Source organism: Peromyscus eremicus, chromosome 19 (genome assembly GCF_949786415.1).
Source record: "Peromyscus eremicus chromosome 19, PerEre_H2_v1, whole genome shotgun sequence".
Lineage (NCBI taxonomy): Eukaryota > Metazoa > Chordata > Mammalia > Rodentia > Cricetidae > Peromyscus > Peromyscus eremicus.
In genome coordinates, this window is record NC_081435.1 from 64,249,995 (window position 1) to 64,274,976 (window position 24,982).

The 24,982-nt window shown below is 46.9% G+C and overlaps 1 long non-coding RNA gene across 3 annotated transcripts in view; it reads right to left on the bottom strand.

Moving 5' to 3' along the window:
• Window positions 1–578: 578 nt before the first annotated feature.
• Window positions 579–24,982, bottom strand: part of LOC131895943 (uncharacterized) — a 46,973-nt gene continuing 22,569 nt past the window's right edge. For 2 of the 3 annotated variants that reach the window (XR_009375330.1, XR_009375329.1), the window contains exon 3: window positions 579–793. This is a non-coding gene — a long non-coding RNA (uncharacterized LOC131895943). Of the gene's footprint in view, window positions 797–24,982 lie in introns of all 3 variants that reach the window. The other variant, XR_009375328.1, reaches the window with a different exon arrangement.

Sequence of the window (24,982 nt, forward strand, 5' to 3'; positions counted from 1 at the left end):
ATACAAAGTCATGAGAAGATCTTACCTACCAACTAGGAAGCATGAACAAGTACGCGTGCGGGTTTCTGCTCTTGGCAGCATGCAAAATACAAATTTTTTGTATGTGATGGTAGCATCAAAATTGATTCATATTTTTGTGCCTGGTTACAGTTTTTTCAGTAATAATCCAAAAGGTTATTGGAAAGTAAAATGGGCTGAAGAGCATGGAAGAAAGACTTCAAGTTCCCAAAGACATGCAGTACTACTTAAACACCAGTGGTGCCCATTTAGAGTGTGTGTGGGGGGGTGTCTGTACAAAGACCAAGCCATTTCTCAGCATCTCACTTCCATCCTCAGAAACAGCTGCTCCCTCCCCAGACTGTCAACCACCCTTCTGTGATTAATCCCTCCTCCCAGGCAAGGGTGGCCAGGCCAGTGGTGCCCTACCCCCTTCCATGGGGGCCATCTTGAAGCCAAGATGAACTCCAGGGTGGGGTGCATTGAGGGGGTTAATTACACCAGCCCGGTGCTATCTCCAACCCAGCACAATGACAATTTGGCAACTGTGTTACTGGTACAAAAACAATATGCCAAGCAGCTGGTGGCAGAGAAGTCTGATTTATTAACAGAAATCCTGGGATGGCAGCCAATGTGCCCCTCTTTCCAGAGGAGCAGCAGGGCCCAGCAGTCAGCTGATGTGCGCCTTCCATCAGGGCCCAGCTCCCACGCAGACAACTGAAATTCCACAATTAGAACTCCATGGCCTCTTTCTTTGTGTAGTGAAGTTGTGTCTGGAAGACATGCAGATCTTCTCCTGCTGGAAGGATAACAGGTTAATACCGGACAAGGGCAAGACGTGTTTACCCCTGGGTGGGGGCCTTTCGGTACTCAGCAGGCTGAGGCAGGTGTAGGGATGAAGCCCAGCACCAGGATATTTGGGTGGCCTTTTAAAGCCTTGGGATGGCATAGTAGACGTACTCTAGAGTAACAAGAAAGCACTCTGGAATGGGAGGAGGGCCCCGAGAACCGAGGACAGCAGTGTGCTGTCACAAAGAGCCCTGGTGTTGTCGCATTAGCCACTGACTTGTCACCTCCTCCACATGTTCACTGGCAGCGCTCATGCACCAGCTAGCCAAAGCCCCAGGATCTCTGGTAGCTAACTGTCCTGGTAGGCAACCAGTGGATGAGAGGCCAGATTGAGGAAGCCACCATCCATCATTCATCCTTCCATCTAGACTTCCTTCACGGACAGGAAGAGTAGGAGTTGCCTCTCTACCTCTATGAGATGAGCACTGAGGTCCACTGAGGGTGAGTTATCCACGGGGGGATTGTGGACCCAGATTAGCTCTGTTTAGCTCCTCTCTCCGGGAAGACAGCACTGGGTAATAAGGGGTGGGGGACAGATTTTCAATTAACCTCTCTTCTAGCAATCCATTTAATTCTGTAAACTTCTCTAGCCTGTGGATTGTGAGCACTGGCCTCCCTCACAGGGATGTTTTATCACATAAGATGGTGCATGGGAGGGCTGTACGACCCTTAGGTTCAGTGTGTGTGGAAGGAGTCACTGTTGTTATAGTGCGCTCTGGAGACAGGGAAAGAAGCAATGTCACCCTGGTAGGCAGGATAAACACCATTGAACTAAGCTTCAAATGGAGTAACCTGAGTCTGTGTGGCCCTTGAGTGGGGGACAAAGGGGCTATGTTTGCCTCTGGGGTCACCATGAATGTCTAAAGTTTATGGTTTTCAGCAGTAGTGTGCCTGTGAGTGAGGGCCGCACCACCCGCTGTGAGTTTCCACAAGGAGCCCGTGTTCACCCTCAGCCCCTACCACAGACATGTCAATTGAATCGAATCATGCCATGTCATCCCCAGGTGTCTGTTTCATTTATAAGACAATACCTGCCCAACCCACTCATGAGTTATTATAAAGTGTTAAATCCGTTCAAGTATTTAATCCAGTGTGACATAAGAAATGTACAGTCAGTCAGTCTTTGTCCCTAGTTTTTGACACAGATTTCTAAAAACCATGTCATTTTCTAAGTGGTTGAGGCGATAAAAACATTAAACCAAGCCCTTTTTGTTCTACTGAAGTAGCTTTTGGCAGGCTACCAGAAACCTCAGAACAGAAGCTGGTCACACACACACATACACACACCACACCACACACACACACACACACACACACACACACACACACACACACACACACACAGGCCAAGATTAGAAGCTTGAAGTTTTCAGCTCATCCCCATCCTCTGGAAGAGGACAGAGGAAGCAGAAACCAGAGACTGAATTACTAATCCATAATGCCTATTAAAGCCTCCACCAGAACCCCTGAACTGCAGGGTTCTGAGAGCTTCCAAAGTAACAGAGGCATCCCTGTGCTGGTGGCACAGTCTGACTCTATGGGGACAGAAGCTCCTGTGCATGAGACCCTTGTAGACTTCATTCTATGTGGCCTCTCTCTGGCTGCTCATTTGCATCCTTTATCATATACTTTCCAATCAGCAGGTGCATGTAAGTAAAGCGCCCTGGTTCTGCCAACGTAGCAGATTAACCTAAGGGATTCTGACTTCCCAATGGTACCCTGAGCAACTGGTCTTTTATGATACTGAGACCTTAGCCTTTAGGAGTCTGCCCAAACTCCCAGCGGTTAGTGTCTGAACTGAATTAGTGTTGAACAATCAGATGGTGTCTGCAGAGTACTGGAGAGGTTCCTGGCAAGAAGACCCTAAACATTTGGTATCTGAAGTGTTGTGTGTAGAAAAACAATTTATTCTTTTATCCACTTAGTATGTCTCTGGTGCCCAAACACACACTCACTCTGAATCGCCCGAGTGCTACAGACTATGTTCTGCTCAGAAGTCAACACAAATAGCCAACCAGCACACTGTAAAATTCCAGACCGCTGGAGTCAAAGCTGTAAACCTGAGGCAATACTTTCAAGGCCCAAGTTTTCCTCACTCCCCTCCATTTCTCCCTGGGCTGTTCAGATCCGCATTCCCGTTCAGGTCTGTGCCATGGAACCCAGTTTGCTGAGGTCCTACCCAAGCAAGAACCAGAGCAAGTGCTCCTTTAAAGCAAGTACAACAAACTTCAGCCCAGAGCATTTGTTCATTGATAATGCAGGTGATTAAATAAGTGATTTTTTTTAAAGGAACTCCAATGCCTTTGGTTAAACACATTAATATAAATGATTTAAGAAAGCTGATTTCCTAATGAGTTGAGAATTTTATATTGATTCAGTAATTACAAAGCATATTGCAAAATCAATGAAATACTCCTGAAATTCACATTGATTGGCTAGCTTCAGAAACACCATGTTGAAAGAGACGATGTATTTGCCAGTGTGAATGGGTGCTCATGTTAACACACTCCGTGACAAATGGAGGTACTCGGGTGGACCTCAGGCCACTTGGAGGGGACTCGCTCTGTGCTCTTGTTTCTGCTCTTTTTTCTCACTTGGTTCTGGCTTTCAAAGCTGCTGGTTAATGAAACATTAGATTATTACTCCCTTGTGCATTTAAGTTTTCAGGTCTTTATACAATAATTAATTAGGATTATGTGACAAGGAGAGAATTTCCACCAGGAAAAGAAAAACTAATGGTACTGCTTTAACAAATGATGCTTAAACTCCTATTGACTCAACTTAATTTATTTAATCTTTCTACCTAGACCACCCTGAAGGTAATTATTCACATTAAATACTTTTCAACTAGTATCTTTTAAGTCTGGGATTTCTCACGTAGCCACTTAGTGTCTAATAAAGTAGGCTTCTTGGGAATGAGTGTTTCAAGTTATATTAGAAATGGATAGGTCCTCAGAACACATACCTCCGTGCTTTTTGCAAGTGTGATGAATGGATCACCAAGCTCAGCATCACCTGGGCTCTTATTAGAAATCCAGATTCTCAGGGTTCAAATCAGACCTGAGCCCAACCAGGGACTGGGGGTTCTGCCCCCAGCTCAAGTTCAAGAACATAGACATCAGCCCTTCCCATTCCCCTGTGGGGGTTTTGTGCTACAACTGTGTTGTGTGTTGCGGGGCTCTGGAGAGTAAACGGAGCCTGTTCTCAAGGAGCTTATACTCAGGGTAGTGTGGCAGGCTTTCTTGGACTACCAGCCCCCAAATCATGACATGGAGACTTATTATTAATTATGAATGCTTGGCCTTATCTTATGCTTGGCCTATTAGCTCTTTTAACTGAATTTAACCTGTTTCTCTTCATTTTTGTTTTGCCTCAGGGCTATTTTACCTTTCTTTCATTCTGCATGTCCGACTTTCCTGCTTCCTCTGTGGCTGGCTGGCAACAGGTGTCTCCCTCTCTTTCTCCCTCATTTTCTTCTAGATTCTTCCTCCTTCTAATTCTCTCTGCCTGGCGGTCCTGCCTATCTCTCTCTTGCCTAGCTATTGGCCATTTAGCTTTTTATTAGACCCATCAGGTGTCTTACGCAGGCAAGGTGAGACAGCATCACATCTTTACATAGTTAAACAAATGCAGCCTAAACAAATAAAACACACTTTCACATAGTTAAAGTAATATTCCGCAACATAAACAAATGTAACCCAATTTACATAGTAAAAGTAATATTTCGCAAGAGGGTAGGGTATAAAGGTTTGTATTTCTATCACCAGCTAGATTTGAAGTTGTCACAATACTTAATGCCCCTGGACTTGGTTCTTCATCCATAAGAAGACAAAGTTGACTTAGATGATTATTCAAAACCACTTCTAAACTCAGGTTATCACCCATGAAAGGAGTGGGTCTGTTTACAGAGCTTCCTCGTCAGCTGGCCTGAGTGACTTGAAACATAGGAACTGGCCTTGCCTGTTTCCCAGGTAACTCACCTCTGGAATGCTGTATTGGGATTCCCAGGAGGGAGGACAGAAGCAGTGGGGGATGGAGAAGGGGAAGAGGGAGGGAGAGAGGGGGAATGGGTCATCATGGAGTCTGATGAATCCTGGGGTGAGCCATCTTTAAACCGGAGAGCTGGAAAAGCTAGTGATGTGGTTTAAAGCCCAAGAGCCTGAGGATCAGAGTGAAAGGGGTGAGGTTGACTGAAGAGCGGGAGCAGTGTCTCGGCTCGAGTGGTAGGGAACAGATTTCTTTCTTCAGCCTTTGCACTCTGGTGGTACCCTTGATGAGTTGGGCGAGGCCCGGCATCCAGTGTCATCAGCTTCATCCAGGCCATAAACTCAAACATCGGTCCCAGCCAGAAATACCGTCACTATTTCACCCCAAATCATGGTCATCCAGTTGTCTGGTCAACCAGAGGCTCTAGACATACACACACACACACACACACACACACACACACACACACACAAATTAATTAACTTGAGTGCTTCTGACATCCCTATCAGAGTCTGTCCTCTGGGGTTTGAGACACAAAACTCTAACTTGAAGATGGAATGCCACAGAGAGGTGACAACAAACACCTTCTCCTCCCATGGGATTCTGAAGTGCTCCACCTGGTCAGAAGTGCTCCACCTGGTCAGAAGTGCTCCACCTGGTCAGAAGTGCTGCCCCGCTTGGTCTTGCCTTGGCCTCTCTAAGTCTGGGCCTGAGCATGAAGTACTGGGTGAGGAAATTTTCCTGGATCTGGTGGGGAGGGAACTGAATGTCTACTTCTTGGATGGTGAGGAATACCATTCATCAGGAAGTAGCAAGAAAATCCTGAACAAAGGGAGGGAAATTCCATGAGATAAAGAGACCAGGTGAGAGGAGGGTTTAGAATAAAATTCCTATAGCTCCACAGCTGTAACTACCCAAGACTGCCCCAGCCTGGCTGGTCACCTGGACATCTGACATCTGTGCACCTCTCAATACAACCTGTGAATAGAAGAGGAAATGTGTTCCAGGGGATGATGTTCACAGACTGACCCAGAGGGTAGTCCTCCAAGTCTCTCTGATGTGGCTTTCGTTACAATAACACCATTGAGGATGTGGGACTTTTTAAACAGTAGGGACATCTTTATTTGGAAATTGTATTCTTTAAATGGAAAAACTCTCTCATCACACAATGTTATGTTAAACACATTGAATCCTCTCAATGATTACTGCACATTAGTTAGAAGGGTCCTCAGAGGTTATTCAATGGCTTTTTATTATGATAAATACATAGTGAAATTTAGCAGTTAATTATATACTCTTTAATAGGATCACAAATGAGTTGTTTTCCCATTTGTTAGGCCGAGAACCAAAGCTCGGACTCAGAGTCTTTGCTCCTGAGGTGAGTCCCCTGGCCATCCCTGAGTGAGGACTCCTTAAAGCAGGAGTGTGCCTGAGAGTCTTCATCCATGAAAATACATTTAGACAGAAGGAGTTTTTCACCAAATCTTTGAGTACAGACAGTTGCAAAAGGTGTGTTCTCATTCCTGCCTCCCCCAGCTCCACATGGATGCACTAACAATGTCTGTGCTCTGGCATAACAAGGTGCTGTCTTTGGACTTCTAGTTGTAGTCAACCCCAGCAGAATACACAATACTCTGTATCTCGGCCCCTCCATCCCCTCTCACATTCTCTGGAATCAGCTGCGACAGTGTTTAATGCAAAGGGATTCCATGTGAAGAATGAGCTCCTTGTCCCACCTCAGAGGGGTGTGCATATCAGCAAAGGGCATGGTCCTTACCCTAAAATGGCCTGGCATTTGTGGCAGCTAGTTTAAAAGAAGTTATTGGTAGAGATGGGGTACCCCCGTGCCTCTTGGTCATGGGTATGGCTGATTTGAACTCAGCTGGGCCACTTGTTCCCTTTTAAATGGCCCAATCGATACTCATTAGACATTGCCAGCTCCTTGTCTCTCCCTAACTGATTTATCCACCATGCTATAAAACCCATTAAAAATTAATTCTCTAATAGATGAGGCCTCAAATTGGCTGCTCCAAGGTTCCGGACATGGGGCAAATGCCCATTGCCTCTAGGAGGTAAGACCAAGAGGCCAGGGTTATACAGAAAAAAAAAATCATCCCCAAACCCAGAGTCCAGAAGACTGTAGGGCCAGTCCTGTTAACAGTCACCTGCCCCAGGGAAAGGCTGCGTGAAGTCTGTCCTGACAGAGAGGGAAAGGCCGTGGATGCCGCGCCCTGAAAGTGTTTGCTGCTGTCCACAGGCACTAGGGTTAGTTACCACATGGAAAGGGGCTCAGCAGAGAAATCTCCCTAAGGGGAAGGAAAGCAGGACCTTGAGCAGTTCTCTGCCTCCAGTTGAGCCCAGGTGGAGTGGTGGTGGTGGTGGCTGATACTCCTCACATGGAAGGCCCAGCCCTGCCATGTGCCCCTGCCCTGCCATGTGGCTGGCACTGCCTGACCCACTGGACACTATTTCCTCTTGCACTTCCTTCTCTTCCCAGCCTCTAGGTGCACACATCCTCTGAGTCCTCTTTCCTCGGCTTTCTTTCTTTCTAAGCAGTCTCATCGTTCTGGCTACCAGCTCTTATAAATGCATTTGCTCAGCAAGTCCAGCCTGTGTCCAGCAGGGCTGTGCACCAATCGCTGTGGTCAGAGACACTCAACGCGTTCCCGGCTTCTGTCTGTCTCCAGTTCCATAGCGGAGGAAGAGCAGATTGAAATGTGTCATCCCAGGGATGTGGGGGCTGGGGACGTTCATAATGAAGAGAAGGCCAGATCAAAAGACAAGGAGACTCAGAGAGGGCTGTGAAGTCTGGGGAGAGCCCTCACGGCCTGGTGTGGAGGAACTAAGAAGAGAAAGCTGTGAGGACAAGGCCTAGTCCGGGAGAGGGCTGAGAACCTTCCAGCCCAGACAGGAACTGTGAGGCGGGAGTGGTGAGAGCTGGGGCTGGACACGGGGCAGAGCTAGACCACCATAAGCTCGGGAAGTGGAAAGGAGCTTTCGCTAAGAGAGGAAGTGGCCCAGGTGACTGTGGGTTCCGTGTGAAAAGCACAGGGGGCCTGCAGATGTCATCCAGGGGACCTCCTGGGATGATATTCTGGATACGTTACAGTGGTGACCTGACCCAAGACAGTGAGCTTGAAGGTGATGGAAAAACAAACAAACAAACAATGCAATGAAGGGAAAGAGCCAGAAGACAAGCCCTGAGCCAGATGAAACATGACTTATAGCAACCAGACTTAGGGATGAACTAACAGATCTGAACATAGTGTATTTTTTGTCATGTTCCATAATATATCTGTCTTTAAAAAAAACAAACCGGCACTTGTTCATTTATTAACGTGTCCTATAGACAGACACTTACTAAGCACCTACTGTATACCAGGCACTGTGCTAGATGCTGAAGAAATGAACATTGTAACCATGCAGGGTCCCAGGAAACTGAAATGTCGTCCTGTCCCGTGGACACTGCATGAGCTAACTGGAGCAGGGGACAACCGCCATCCATCCCACTTCTTCCGGTGTCCATTCCACACGTGGTTAGCAGACCTTCTCCTGAGAGAAAAAGCGGGTCTCCCTCACTGGGGAGAAATGGCACAGTGGCTGTACCGTAATGTTGAAGCTCTCCTCTCTACAGAATCTGGTCTGCATTTGACCTGCCCTGCACAGGATGGCAGCCCTTCTGAAGGCTGAGTGAGGAGCCTCCCCCTCCTAGAAGACCTCCAGGGCTTTGCTGCGCAGTTGATCAAAGGCCAACTTCCATGGATTCTGCGAAATACACTGGACACTACTGGGTGACAATAAAGTGGTCCAGGGACAGGGAAGAGGACAAAGGTGACTTCCCAATGGTAGAGACTGGAGAGACGGGGCCTGAGACCATGGATCAGAGTGATGACATTAATCACATCACAGATGGTGAAATCCCACCATCCACACCTCTTAACCTAAGAGAAGGAAGAAGAGAGTTTTTGAAGCCTTGAATGGATGGCAATCAAATGCCCTCTTTCAGGGGCAGATGTCAAGACTGAGTGAGCTGACAGGCCACAGTGGTAGTCCTGATGCACACAAGACAATGGCATCCAAGGTAGGCCCATGGTACACCGGAGAGTCTCTACCATGAGATCATGGTGGTGTTTCTTCATCACCAACCTAAGGTTTATGATCACCAATTCTGTGGGGTCTGCATCTCCGGGCATGTGTGTGTTGGGGGAGTTTCCTCCAACGAACCTCACCACTAACATAGCATTGCTCATTCCGTTGTTTCAGAACCTGGTATTAGGCAGGTTCCTCAAAAGGAGATAGTAGGGCTGGGGAAATAGCTCTGTGGTTAAGAATATTCACTGTGCGAGCACAAGGACTTGAGTTCAAAACTCCGCATCCTCATAAAAGCCAGGCATGGTAGCACACACCTGTAACCTCAGCACCAGAGGAAGTGGGGGACACTCGAGGATCCCTGTGGCTTGCTGACTGTCAGCCTGGCTGAAATATTGAAAGCTCCAGGCTCAATGAGAAACCTTGTCTCAAAGGAATAAGTAATGACAGAGAAGGACACCAATGTCGTCTGTCCTTGGCACATGTGCCATGAGCATGCACACAGACACACACACAGAGACACACAGAGACACTTTCACAGAGAGAGAGAGAGAGAGAGAGAGAGAGAGAGAGAGAGAGAGAGAGAGAGAGAGATACACACAGACACGGACACACAGACACACATACACAGAGACATACACACAGACACACACACACATATACATAGACACACACACAGGGAGACATACACACAGACACATAAACACAGACACACAGACACAGATCCATACACACAGACACACACATAGACACAGACACATACACACTGAGACACACATATATACCACAAACATACAGCAGTATGTACATACATATGAGATGTGGCTTCTCACTTATTCTCTGGCTCAGAAGCCGGTGTGAGAAAAACCCTTCGTTCCCTTTGTCCCATCCTCACACCCTTGCTAAAGACGGGCACTTAGTTCATAGGTTCCTGGGACCAAGGGTCCCCAAGACCTGTGTCAGAGGGGCTGGCTCCCTGAACACCTCTCTTCCTCTGCTCAGCCTTAGACTCTAGCTACCATCCACCACCTCCCCTGCTACATTTTTGGTCCAAAGCTGCAGCCACACAATGGATCGGCTGGTTGGTGGACTTTCTGATCACCCCACCCTGCAGAGGTGAGAAATGCATCATCCCGAGCCACCATCTCTCCCCAGCTGATAGTTCCCATCTTTTCCATAGTGCTCAGCTTTGCTGCTGAGCCCAGGAGAGGCCCAAAGTGTTGCCTCTGGATTTTTTTCCCAGGCAGCAAGGCACCTGGCTCACACCATGCTCCTGTGTCCATCTGTTCCTGGCAAAGGGATCCATCCAGCTTGCACTACAGTGTACTGACCACAGACTAGGGCAAGCCACCCTCAAAAGACATGCTGACATTTTGCACCATTCTACATAAAGACTCCAAAGCCAAGGCTCCCTGGCTCTAAGAAAAAATGGAGGAATTTGAGCCTCCACGGGTTTTCCCCATGCAGTCTCAATGTTCTTATATGGTTCTCAACCTCTCCTGTCCACTTATTTATTTAACAACAATACATTTTAAGGACCTACTGTGTGCTGGGTATTGGAAATGTCAGACAAGCGTGACAGATCTGCCCCCTGCCCTCGTGGAGTTTATAGGAAGAAAGGAAACATGCTTGCTTGCAATTTGCCAATCAGTGTTCAGGAGTGAACATGTTTTTTATGAAAGTACAGCCCCAGAATCCCTGGTCCCCTCTGCAAAGGAGACTTGAGCAGAAGGGTCATTCCAGGACTTAATCTCTGTAAGTAATCCCCGTGTTCAGTTCTGCCTGCATCTGTCTCCGCTTCCCCTCGCCTGCTCTGCCAGCCCCTCCCTCCTCTGACTACCACAGCCCTGAGCTACGCTCCTGCCATCCCCTGCCCCTCCTGCACCCTTGGCCTTCAACCCACCCCTAGCTCGAAGGAAGAGCAGCAAGACTAATTTCATCTCTTTTTCCTTTGGTGAGTCGATCTGTGACAACCCTTTTTATGCATTTAATTCATTCTCAATTTCTCATAATCAGGGGGAAGGTATCCCCTAAGGTTAGGCGAGAGCTTGTCAGAAAAGAAAAAAAAAGCCAGTGTAAATTCACAGAGGTAATCATAGTCTATCTCCACTTCCCACTGCCCGTGGAACTATTAACTAATATCACTCTCTAATCTTTTTTGTACTTATTTATTTTGTAGCGAGAAACTAGCGTTATAAACACCCCTACTGTCAAAACTTGTCATCCCCATTACCTCTAGGCGGGCTTCATCTCTGTTATTCTAATTTCAGAGTTTCTCAAAATTCACAGCCGCTGGAAATTGAGTACAAAATCCATTATCATTTGTATATTTTAATTATGCAAATGAGGCAGCTCAGCTGCGATGTCCGGGACCTGCAGGGATGCCTGACTTGATTCTGGGTGATTACAATTTATCCAGTCGAGTCACTTTAATTGTAACAAGCTAATTACATTGTTTCATTTGGCTTTAACAAAAGAAAAGGAGACAGGAAGCTAGATGTGGCTCCAGGCCCCCAGAACTAGACCACTGCCTCTCTTTTCCCAGGCTGAGGTAGGTGGTCAGGAGAGTGGGCACTAGCTTTCACTGCTCAAGGGAACTCTGGAGGAAGGGCAGCCAGTGTCCAGGTAGTCAGAGGCACTAGCAGTCTGTGATGGCAAGTGTACCTCCACTCCAGCTGGGAGTTTGTCCAGCGGTAAGCCTGGCCATAGAGAGATCAGGGAATCTTATAGAAGGGTCCTTTCCATTTAAGCTCACCTGGACCCAATCTCTTCTACAGGAACCCACCTAACTTCCCCTGTTGTTGGATCTGTGTGTAAAGGTGATGTCTCTGGCTAATTCTGCTCATTCCTAGTAACATTGGAGGCCATTGAGAACCCAATGGATGTGTTTTCCACAGTCAGATAGAAGATGCAGACATGGGCAGGAGAGAAGCGGATGGAGGTGAGAACAGATCTGAGTAAATTTGGCCAAGAGATGAGGATGCTTCCGGAGCCCATCAGGATGGGTTACATTTGTATATCTTTGATCAATGAGAAACATTTACACATTGAACCAGTTGTTGCCTCTCACAGTCATTACCGCCTGCCAGCCAGAGAAGGTGCTTAAGCTTACGAGTGTGCTTGATATTTCAGCAGCGTGACGGTCCCAGGAAGCACCAGGCTCACTTCCCTTAACAAATGACCATTCCTCCAAACAGTATAGCAGGAGTGGAATTAACATGTTTCTACAAGGGAACGACTCAACACTGGCTACGGTCTGGGCTGCTGCCAAGTCATTCTTCCTCTCCCAGCACCAGAACCCATCATCCCTGAGTCTGGACTTCAGTCACCTGACGACAGAGAGTAGGCTCCACACCAGAGTCCAGAAATTAGATTCGTGGCCAGTGATGTCAGCTAGTCAGTTAACCATCAACCGTTCATTGAGATGATATTATAACCACCATCTCCGCTTTCAAGGTAGAAGTAAGCTTTACAGATCTTCAAAGGAGCAACATAAGCAGCTGAGAAGAGGCCTGAGGAGCAAGAACGATGGGAGTGGGAAGAGTCTGTAAGTACCACAGTCTAGTTCATTTCTGAAGGAGATTCCAAGCGAGGCAGACACCGAACCAGGTCAAGGTTGATTTGATTCTGTTATGGTGGGTGTAACAGTCCAGGGCTCCCGTAATGTCAGAAAAAAAAAAAACAGCAGAGGTGAGAACAGACTCAGCTAAGCCAGAGACAAAGGCAGAGGAGAGGGGTTTGCTGCCAGCCTCTGAGAACTAAGCCAGTAAGGTGAAGGGCATCTTCCCATCAAGTCCACTGTGTGAAAGTGTGTGTGCACCTGCAGTGTGGGTATCAGTGAGCTGAAAGAGGTGGGAAGTGGATGAGGGAGCAGCTCAACAGGGGGGCTAGCCATCAGCAGGATGAAGGCTCCTGTATTGCTTGGTAGAATGGAGAGATGCTGGGTGCACGTTGAGAAGTCTTAGTCTCCTCAGATGGGCATGAGAAAGAGATCTGAGGAGGAAGGAACAGAATCAGCAAAGCCATAGAAAGAAAAGTTGCATGAGGCAAAGTCAGATGCTGAGGGGGACGAGGACAGAGAGGGGGATGTTGGGAAAGTCGAAGCCTGCCGCGTGCCCGCCTCTGTGGCGCTGTGAATATAGCCACCAGCTCTAGGTTGGAAATTTTCCCTTCTTGTTTGTTTTTGAGAGACGATCTCTTACATAGTCCTGGCTGGCCTGGAGTTCATGATGTAGCCCAGGCTGGCCTTGACCTTGCAGCAGCCCTCCAGCCTCTGCCTTCCCAAAGCTTCTGTGAACAGGCAGGCAGCACCGCATCCAGGAGAAATTCCCCTCTGCTGCTGGACAGCCAAAAAAAGAGAGCCAGTGCCACTCCGGGTATGGTGGCGTTGCACAAGTAGGAGGCACTCCAACAAATATACACAGGCAGAAAGAGGGAGGGGAGGGGAAGGAAGGAAGAAAGTGCATGGTTGAAATAATGCGAAGCTATTCTCCTACACCCACTGCTACCTGGACAGCTGAGACGTAACATTGAAAGGGTCTGAACCCGGTCTGCTCAAGAAGGTGGGGGGAGGGTTGGGTATAAGAGGTTCCTCTGTGGTGACCCTTCCAGATGGAGGTCTCAGAGATAAACGACCTGTGTGTTCATACCTCTCCAGGTGGTGTCAGCCTCTCTATAGATATTTAGTGCTGTGTTGAGTGTGTGTTTGATACAGAAAGAAAAATAAATAAATCAAGGCGGCGGCTGCCGCCTGGATTCTCCAGCTCTAAGTAAATGAGAGCCAGATGCCCAGTTCCTCGCCGCTTTATCAGATGACTCCATGGAGCAATTAGAATACTTTACGGCATTAACTCGCTGATTCTCATCGTACCCTAGGAGGGAAGCACTCAAGATCATTACCCTCCCCGTGCCCAGGGAGGGCCATAACAGTATCTCCATGTGCGCATCCTGACAGCACCTGTCCCCAAACATACTGGAAGGGGATAGCCGAGCCCAGCGTCATGCTCAGGGAAGACAAAAGAGCTGGAGCCAGGGTTCTAGGAAAGGGACCTTAGTGATGGAGGGAGGGTCCAATGAGATGCAGAGATGTCTTGAGGGGGAAGGGACTGAGCTAGGCATCGAGAGAAGTGGAAAACCAATAACAAATACTGGAACTACCTAGGCATGGAAGAGGCAGAGAGGGAGAGGGTGAATGAGGACAACCTGGGGACCCGGCATGGAATGGAGACAGAGTAATATCATGAAGAAGAGATGGGGATAGGGTAGACCAGGAGCTCTGCATGGGGACTTCAAAAAAGCATCTTCCAGCTCTCTGTTGCTCATCAAAGACTTTCATGTTTGGGGACAAATCTTAAGCCCTCTTTGTCCCCGGGAAAGATGGCCTTAGGGTTCACATTAATCTATGCTATTGATCAATAGCTGAATTCTGGAGAGGGAAGTAAATGACCCAAGGGTCCAGAATAAGGAGTCTCTGGGACTGGATCCTAGATGCCTGACTCCCACTGCTAATGCACTTTATTCCTCCTCTTTCAATTCTTTCTCACACCTGACAGGACCCATATTAGTGGATCTACAGTTACTTGTCTTTATACTCATGTGCCACCCACTCATTCTCTGGTCCAAGTAAGTCAAGAAGCTATTAAGTGCCAGAACCACACTTTGGGCATCCTGTGGAGCAGCACTGAAGCCTAACACAGGACTACAGGCAAAGACAGGATGGCTCTGTCCAGCTCGACAAGAACATGTGCATTGGGCACAAGACATGGAAATTTTGGTACAAGACACACCAAACCTCCAGGAAGTTTGGAGATGTTCGTGGAAGAGGCACTGGGAACTCACCAGAGGAGCAGAGAGGAAGGAGGAGGGAGGGATGAGGAAGAGGAGGAGGAGGAGGGAGCAACAATTAGCATTTTGCCATCACTGAAGGTCTCACTATGCAAAGATGTGTTGCTGTTTTTCCTTGCCTGCCTAAGGTACCTTGATTGGTCTAGTAAAAAAGCTGAATGTCCAATAGCAAGGGAGGAGGTATAGGTGGGGCTTCCAGGCAGGAAGAGTAAGTAAGAAGAAGAATTTAGGCTCAGAGGAAGAAAGAAAAGAAATACCAGGGAGATGCCAGGGACCACCCAGCAAAAAGTCCCATGGCAGAATGTAGATGAATAGAAACAGGTTCTATTAAAATATAAAAGCTAGTGGGACAAGCCAAAGCTAAGCCTGAACATCCATAAATAACAATAAGTCTCCATGTATTTATTTGGGAATTGGTTGGTGACTCAAAGAAAATTCCAAGCACAAATGGCACCCAATGTGGGGCCCAAATTTCCACATAGGATCTGAGAAAGCTAGAGAAAAAAAAAAAACACATGGATACAGTTCCTTTAAGCGGAGCTGCTGTTGTGCAAAAAAGCACTTGTGCATCTGGCAAGCTAAGTAGAAACGGCAATTTAAATAAAAATGCCTGCCACTGTGCAGGCACCAACTTGCTAGAGCTGGGGCAGTTAAATGCAGCTCCTGGTTAAATGCAGATCCCAGTTAAATGCAGCTCCTGGTTAAATGCAGCTCCCGGTTAAATGCAGCTCCCAGTTAAATGCAGCTCTCAGACAGGCCTGTGAGTTTAAGGCTCAGCTTTCACAGACCCAACGAGGGGTAGAGCCAATACCAGGGCTGCACAGTGGATGACCTAGCTGCTCTTAGCAGTTTAAGGTTTGGCTTGACTCACGTGGTTGGAGAACACTACAAGTGCACAGTAAAGCAAGTCCAGACTGAAAAACCTTTAAACGGGTCACAGTGTGCATAGGTGCTTAAGAAAGAAAATGAGTATAGACAGTCATAGAAAAAATTAATAGCTTAAAAATAATAACATCTTTAAAGAAAGAGCAAAGTAATATAAAAAGAATAAGCCACACAAAGATGGGAAATACACAGGGGGTCTGGATCCTGTATGGTGCTTTGTTGACTTTGAACTTTTTGAGTGATGATGAGTGAATAATAGCTACTGAGAGACAAGGGATTGTAAAATGAATTGCTGAATTAAACCAGCCTAGATACTTTAGGGATGTCGTAACTTTAAAATGGAATTCAGAAAATGTATTGAGTTGGGAGAGAAGTTATGCTTTTATTTCCACAGGAAATGAAAGGCTGTGGATTCCTTCAAAATTAATAAAGACTGGATTTGATTGGGAGAGACACCCTGAAAATCTTGGCTACAGACATAAAGAAATAAACCTAGAAAAGCTACAAGACAGATACTTATCCTTGACATGGGAAGAGCTCTGAAACTGGATGAGACAAGAGAAATCTTGTTGGTTGCAGAGTCCTTATGACTTATTATTACATGCTATCCTTTCATATGGCATGGATAGAGGTTTGGTTATACAGTCAAAAAATACTTAGAAAGTTAACAGTGTCTTTTATCTGCTCAAACAAAAAAAACCAAAAAATCATCTTTGGCTGGCTTGTGTACAATACATAATCCATACTGTGTTAATGTAGATATGTATGTTACCTTTGAAAGTTTGTGTGTTTTCAGAGCAAGGGGACCATAAACCAGGTGATCCAGCCTCTCAGAGTGCCTCTGTTTCAGTTTCCTCAGAGTTCTGCATTCAGAACAACTTCAAGGCTGCTATCTGAGATGGTCCAGCCTCACAGACTCTTCTAGACAAGACTTCAGATAAGCCTTGCACTTTCCCATTACACAGAGATTGGGCAACAAATGCTATAGCTAGTTTTCTTAGGACTTGACCATTATCTCAATTTTCCACTCTTGCACATCTGTGAACTCAGATTGGAAAGAGATGCACCTGTTCTTGGCATTCCTTAGACTCTGAAACTCAGTGACATGTTGCCAAAACCCAATAAGCTCAACCTCATGCAATAACCACAAAGGGCATCTGTCCCCACACAAGCCCAGGGTATGAGTAGAATGGATTACCTGGGAACTATGCTGGCATTTGAATTAACATTGACCATGAGCATAACCAAGAATCTTTAAACATTCATTCCACATGACAGAACAATCCAGAGCATGGCAGACAAGGAGTGGAGTGTCTTCTTTTCTCTTCCCATCAGTTTACATGGGACCCAAGAGGGAGGGATCATGTCAAATGGAACCACACAGGGTATGTGAGGACCCTGTTGTCAGCAGACACTTGCCAGCAGCTTCTCAGGGTCCAGGGAACACTGTGGTTGTTTCTTCTCAGCTCTGTGGCATTTTCATATCGATGACTGATTAGGTGAATATCAAAAGTTGGTGTGACACAGGATGCATCAACCTTTCCACCCCTGTTTTGAAAGATCAAGACGAGACATACAGAGTGCTGGGGGTCACCCAGCTGGTAACTCCAAGGCCAACCAAGTAGGTCTCCAGACTTCCACAGCCAAAACTCTGTTTGCTCAGCAAGCACCTGCATTGAGCAGGTGCCTTGTACATTTGCTCTTCCAGATGGCCAGCCCCAGTTGAGACTGGAATCGGAGTGGCCTAAAGGAGGGAGGCCGTGGGCTCAGCCAGAGGGCCAAGCACTACTCAGATGCTCACTTCAGAACTCGGGAAGCTTCTCCCATCGCTGTGTCTGCCAATGCTCTGCATCTCCAATTCCTTTACTAGGAGACAGGAACGTCCCCAGAGTGAGACACTGGCCACTGCTTCCTGTAGGGGACTTTCTGTAGACAAGAGGTCGCCCAAACAGGATGTACATGAGTAGTCCGCCATCTGCATGCTGCCTCTGTACCAATCACTTGCAAGCATCTCTGACTTCTGTTAGTTTGCTAGTTTGGGTCTCACTTCACAGAGTAGATTACTGAGGTCAGCACAATCATTGGTGAGTCTGTCAGAGTCACAGCTGCTCCATCGGGCAGGCCCAGAGCATTTGACCTCAGACCCACATAGCTGACCATTGAGCTCAACTGCCCCAGCTCCTTGATCACACATTTTTATTCTTCTGAGCTCTTTTCATTCTGTTTTCTCCCCAATATCTTCTTCTCTAGTCTTCACAGCAGCAGTTTAGTTGGAGCCAAAGAGTTGTGAGGAAGGTTATTCTGATTCTAGTCTACCTGGCCCCGTGTCAGAGAGGCTCTTCCTTGGATTCAGCAGGTGACATGGCATTGTGAGCAAGGAGAGGACAGAAGCCACATTGAACAGGCAAGACACCAAAGAGCAGTCAGACTTGGTTTGTAAGAAGGAGATAACGCAGAGTGGGCAGAGCAAGGCCCGCTCTTCCCCTGGAGAAGACAGCCGGGCAGACAGCTATGGCCTCCTGCATATTAGCTCTCTTCACACTGCTATTAGCGGTGGGTTTTCTCCTAGCTGTCTCCCTACCCAGAGCCCCAGAATCAGTGTCGCCTGACACCAAATGGCACAACTCTCAAAGGTCCGGCTTTCTGTTCAGTTACTCCCACTTCCTACAGAGACCACCCCCGACCCCGCCACATCAGAGCAAACCCCAGACTCACCATCCAAAGACTAATGCTAAATGATCCCAACCTCCCCTCCCCCAGTGTTTCACACTAAGGCAGACACCCCCTCCTGGTCGTCCACACCTGCCATGCAATAGATGGCAGCTCTAAATAATTAAGGAGAATCATTTTGTAAAGTCCTGACCCCTGCACATTGCACATCACTCACTCTGATACCTCTGCTCCCCCTTGCTCCCTCCTCATCTCCCTCACTCCAACAGCTCAGCCTTCCCTCCTAGGCTGCTACTGAACACCTCATCAACTGGCCCCCTGAATATTTCACAGCTGAATCACGCCCCTGACACTCCTTTCATAATACAGTGGAATCGTGCAAACAGCCAGGATGGGATGGCCTTGATGCTCCTGCTTCAGCCAGGCAATGTCTGAAGGATCTGCCATAGAAGGTCGCCCCGAAGAGCAGCAAGCCTGGAGGGAAGACTCTAAGACAGGGCAGGCAGCTCTTCCCTCCAGGGTCTTCCTCCCAGGATGAACAAAAAGCCTCACACAGAAAACAGGAATCCATCTGTACATAATTCTTCTGTCTGTGAAGTGTGTGCAGTGTTTTAGGGTAGATCACCTCCTGTGTGGCCTGGAACCCAGGGACTTGTGACCCAAATGGGAGAAGAGGACTCTCTCTTGAAACTATCAGAGAAAATGGCAGAGGTCTAGAGCTAGTCTGTAAGAAACACCCAAGAGCTATTACCAGCTGCCTGTAGGGACTGTCAGAGGTGGGGAAGGTTGGACACCCATTCTTCACTCTATAAACTATCTACTGAGGACTGTTTACAATAGATCACCTCCCAGTTAGCTTAGGCTTTTACATGTCTACACAACAGAATAACTTCTAAGCACTTTACAGAGCAGAATCTGGTTTCTCGGTTAACTTTTCAAAGTTTTGACACTTTCATTAAAAATTTGCCAAATCAAGACTGGAATAGAAGCTGCTGAGGTCTATGAAGTGTCTGTCTGTTGTCTGTTTGGGGTTTACAGTGCCTAGAACATTCCCTGGCAATGGAGATGCTCAATAAAGAGTCACTGGATGCTAAATAAACATGATGCTATTGTTGGGTTTCAATTAAAAGCATGAAAGACTTAGGGGGAGAGGTACCATAATCAACCAAAAATTATAGAAGGGAATCAGGAAAATATAAATAAATAGAAGAAGGTGAGAAAGGACAGTCTAACCAAGATAGCTTTGGAGGGATGGATGGATGGATGGATGGATGGATGGATGGATGGATGGATGGATGGAGGATGGGTGGATGGATGGGTGAATGGGTGGATGGGTGGATGGGTGGATGGATGGATGGATGGATGGGTGGGTGGATGAATGAATGGATATTATAAACCAAGACAGAAAGAGGTGGAAGAAAGAAGCAAGCCAATGGAGAATGAGAAAGAACATGAGATAAAACAGACAGGGAGCTTGGAACCTCGAAAGACAGGCAACCTGTGCTGCAAGGTTGCCGCCAGGCATGCCATAGCTGATGATCTGTCTGCAGCTCTGCACGAAACAGCCAGGGCTGAGACCAGGGCTCATTCCACCCACTGCCTCCACAACGCTTCTCTGCCCCTGAACCATCAACCCCAGTCTCAAACAGTACAGAGCCCCCTCGCTTCTGAATCTGAGCAGGGATGGAGTCAGTGAACAGCACATTTCTAGGCTGTTTTCCCTCATATTCCAATGTAGTAAACTGTACCCAGGAATCTGTATGCTGTTTTCAAACTGACAAATAATTTCAGATTTATGAAGTGACAGTTTGATACTTGTACATTATGGGATGGTTAAACTGAGCTAGTTAATCTTTCATCACACATACCTAAACTATTTTGTGATATGAACATTTTGTTGCAATGTACAAACATTACTGTTGGTAACTTTGAAACACACATTGCAGTATCATGATATTGTCACCTAAGAGTTCTAGTTTCCTTCTTAGGAGAACTAGGAGGGCCTGAAGCCACGTGACCCAACACCAGCATGTGTTAATTCAGGGTAGATACAGAGTTTACATTGCGTACGTTTCTTCACTTTTGAAATGTTTCCCAATTTGAGGACAAAAAGCTCACGTAATAAATGATCTTGAATAGTCATCAATAGCTGTGGTCACTCCCAAGGGTCATCTGCTTGAAGCATCAAACAGTGTAACACAAATGACTAGTCTGTGGCCTGGATTACCTGAGGGTTTTCTAAGCTCCTGGAGATAAGATTACTAGCCCACAAGGAAAGGCTAGTAATGCTAGAGACAGAAGACCAGCTGTGTAATTTTGTTAAAATCAATTTCTTCCAGTTCAGTTATAGGCATGCAACCAGTACTCAATAAATCTCTGCAGTGGGGCTAGGGGATGTGCTTGCCTAATTCACACAGGTCCTGAGTTTAATCTCCATCACTGAGGAGAGAGACAGAGAGGTGCAGGGGCGGGGAAGAAAGACAGAAAAATAGAGCGAGGGAGGGAAGGGCAGAGGGAGGGAGGGTGGGAAGGACAGAGGGGAGAAGGATGGAAGGGTCATAGCTCAACTGTTGTGGATCTGATTAACCAAGACCTGACTGGGTCTGTGGTCACTTCCAGTACCTAGCCCAGGACTCTGCCCACAGACATCTCAGGTCTAGGCATTGCTGTGAACTTTATACCCCTTCCACAACCCTTACAGGAAACAGGAAGTTACCTTCCCAATCCTTCGCCTCCCCCTTCTTCTGGGGAAGTGGAAATTGTAAAGCACAAGGCTCCTTGGGGCGCAGCCCAAGTGTGATTATGAACCCTATTCAGTAGTTTTTGAGTAAGACAACAGGAAAAACAAATTGCTTTTCCCCCAGTTTGAGCCCAAATAATGCCAGCCCCGAGATTTGAAGACTCTAGGCCCTGGTGAGAAGCTGGGATAATTATTCTGACAAGCTTCCAGAAGATTGCAGAGAAGTAATGACTCTGTAAACAACCCACAGCATCCTTCCCTCCCGGGCCCTGCTGATTTTGGTGAGGTTCTTATTTCTGCTTTGCAGATCCCACCCTTGGCAGAACTGAAACCTCAAAGCCTGGGCTTCAGGATTCATTTTAGCCTTTATAAACCCACCTGAGTTCTCTAACCACCTCTCAGGTGCCCAGCACATTCCTCAGCCTCAGCCTCTCCCCTGTGATATAGGAATGAGGAGTGAGCTAATAATACTTAATTTTCATTCCATTCTGTGTTTATCTAGCATGAAAAGCCCTGTGCTCATCATTACTGCAAGGGTGATAAACATGAGTAAGATCTAGTTCCTGCCCTTCATCAGCTAATAGGCTTGGTGGCATAGGGACAAACTCCCCAGGACAGAAAAGTCAAGCAAAAGCCACAGGAGGAACATAAGGATCCTGTAGGCAGGAGCTGAAAGAAACAATATTCTGAGGAAATCTGAGGAGATTCAAGGTGGAAGCTAGGCTGCTTAACTTGGGCCCTGTAGGGAGAATGGTTTTGACTAGGACAGACAGAGTCAAAAGGGACCAAGGTCACAGCACAGCATGTGGTAGAGCTGGAATCTGAAAGACCTGGGTTCGATTCCCGATGAGGAGCCAAGAGAAAGGTAGCACATACTCATCCCAAGTCTTAAAGGTCGCCGTCTAGGCCATGGCCTGGGGGTGGAGGTGGGGAGTAGGCACCTAGCAGTTACCTGCTACCTACTAGGGCCAGTGCTTTAGGGTACAGACAACCACCCCTATACTCTTCCTTAAAAAAAAAAAAGTCATGGTGACTCATCCCCATAATCTCAACACTTGGAAAACTGAGAAAGGATGATTGCCTCGAGTTCAAGACCATTCTGGCCTACATACTCTGTCTCAAAATACATACATTTTTAATCAGCAGAGCCCTTTCTTCAACATGAGACAAATGAACCACAATACAGTAACTAAAGCTGAGATTTACTGATTGATGCTGAAGTGGAGCAGGCAAAGGCCCCGATGCTACAGACAAGTTCTTCAGTCCCCATGTTACAATTGAGAAGCGGACACTTAAGGAGCTGAGTGAGCTGGGCAGAGCACAGGGCCACCCAGAGACTGAACTGGATGCTAAGCCCCGGCATGGCATCTCGCTCAAAGTCTGTGATGGCGCCATTTGCATCCTCTTGTCTTCTGAAAAGGAACTAGTCTAATACTTCATTTAAGATGGCACATTTACAGCAAGCTATCAGACACAGAAGTTAAGGTTCATAATGGCAATAATCTCCCCACATTGGCCCATGTTGAATGGGAGAGTGCTAGGTAGGCAGATATAAATACAGGCTTTATTACACCACATCACAAGGCGAGGGAACTAATGTTGCTGGGAGAGCATCCATCCCCACATTTCCTTATTTTTGCATGTCTTAATTTGCAACTTAATGTGGCATTATCATAATTTTTTGCATTATGTAATGATTAAAGTGAGGCATATCATATTTATTGATTTATTTGATTTATTTAAAATGTAACCATTGCCCCAGGGCAGGTGCATGTACAAAATACAAATGCAACAGTTAAATTGAATCCAGCAAATAAATTCCCTATTAAGAAAAGACATTTTAGAATTGTCAAGATGATGAGAAATGCCTTTCTGGCAACATCTGGAGAGAAAGGATCTTAAGAGGTCATCTAGTCTAACCCTCTGCCTCAGGCAGAGTTGCTCCTAATCTCCCAAGACTGAGAACCAACTGGTCTCTCTAACAATTCTAGAAAGAACCACTTCTTATCCCATTCTCTCACCTGCCCTCAACTCCAAGACCACCATCCCTGGCCTGCATCTGTGAAGTCTCTTTTTCCTTAGAATTACGTCCCCAATAGCACTCTACTTTAGTCTACAATCATCACATTCTTAAAGTCTGTTGCTCAGTCCATCTCTCTTTACCCCTTCCTCATGCTTTGCATCCTAAAAGGCTCAGGTTAGAGCATCAGGCTCTCGCTATAGAGTCTCCATTTTCCAGGGAGAAGGCAGAAAATGCAAATGGGCACCCTCTACTTCTCCTCTGGTTCCTCATCACAACTGGCTTCACTCAATTCCTTGAGCAATCTTTTCCGTTTCTGAATCTCACTGCAGCCTCTCAAGGGCCTGTGTTATGACTGCCTCACTCACTGGGACCTTGCCCCCAGGATTTAGCAGAATGCACAGTTCTTAGTATATCCTCAGTACCCACGGAAGGGAAGAGAGGGCAGTGGAAGAGGAAAAAGAGAAGGAAGAATGGAGAAAGGGAAGACAAGAAGGAGGGTGGGAGAGAGAGACAGAGGGAAGAAGAGCGGGGAGGAAGGGAGTAGGGAAGACGGGAGACAGGGAGAACCAAATCATCGAATCATGTTTTCCCACTCCTTTTCAAGAAAAATCCCAATTGGATTCTCTCTCCTGCTGGGCATAAGCAGTTGGAGTGTTCCTTTTCCTTCAGTCTGCTAGGAAATGTCTTATTCTCCAGGGCACTGGCTAGCCAGAGGCAGCATAGGTGCAGCCTTTAGGGATATATCCTTCCTCCACTGGGATACCAGGGCTGGGAGAGCAGCTGGGAAGCTGGAGCCTGTAATGGGCAGCTCTGAATCTCTGTCCACCGGCTTTCCCAGGGATGTCTGGCCTTGGCCATGGAGGCTTAGGAAGGTCAGTCCCTTTGCTAGAGCTAGGGTAGGGACTATCTTGGATAAGGTTGAGGGTGGAGTTTGGTGAGAAAGAGAGAACCTTCTAGGTAAAGAAGTCATAGGCAAAGAGAGCATTGCTGTTGAAGTAAAAGGATTTAAGAAGTTATGGGGTGAAGGTGGGGGAAGAGAACTTGCTGACTTACTAGGAAAGTTAGACTGAGGCCCCAGGCTAAAATCTCCATGACAAAAGCCAACAAAAAAAATAGAAAGTATTACAATTGAGCTTTGGAAAAAATAACACCCAAGGAGGACAGTTGCCCGAGAACAGTGGCTTAAATTAAAAAGATTCAGAGGTGGACAGGTTTTTCAGTTCATTGCAAACTCAGTATGAATTAATAAAGCAATATAATTGTCCCCAAAAAGCTAATTAAAATCCTTATGTGGTATTAATACAAATTTAACTTCTGTATTGGAAAAGGTGAAGCTCCCACTGTGTGGTCTGTGCATTGGAGAGGCCACATCCACGCCTCTGCTTTCTTTCTGGCCTTGTTGGTTTAAAAGGAGCCTTGAATTCAGCACACATTTGGATGGAGAAGACACCGGGGGCTTCCTTCCCTAAGCAATACTGGAATTAGAAATTCCTGGGGTTCCTTAAAGGAATTTCAATATTCTTTTGAGTTGATTCCTTTGGCTCCCACTGGCCTCATGGCTCCTCTCTGGCTTCCGGGGACTTCACTGAGGTGGACTGTAGGTAGACTGTGCAGTGGACAGAGCAGCAGGGGTTAGAGGCCTTGCCCCTGCCACACCTCCCCTTCTGCAGAAGTGGACCCCTGCTGGAGGAGGCGTCTGCTGCTGCTGCTGCTGCTGCTGCTGCTGCTGCTGCTGCTGCTGCTGCTGCTGCTGTACTGCATGGCCATCCTCTGAATATGGCTCTCAAAGCTGCATGATCTATTCTCCTGGCCTTGGACTCCCCCCACCCCCCAACTTTCTGGCTTATTGCTTGGAAATACCTGGTGCAAGGAAGGAACCTGAGTTGCATGTCATTGTC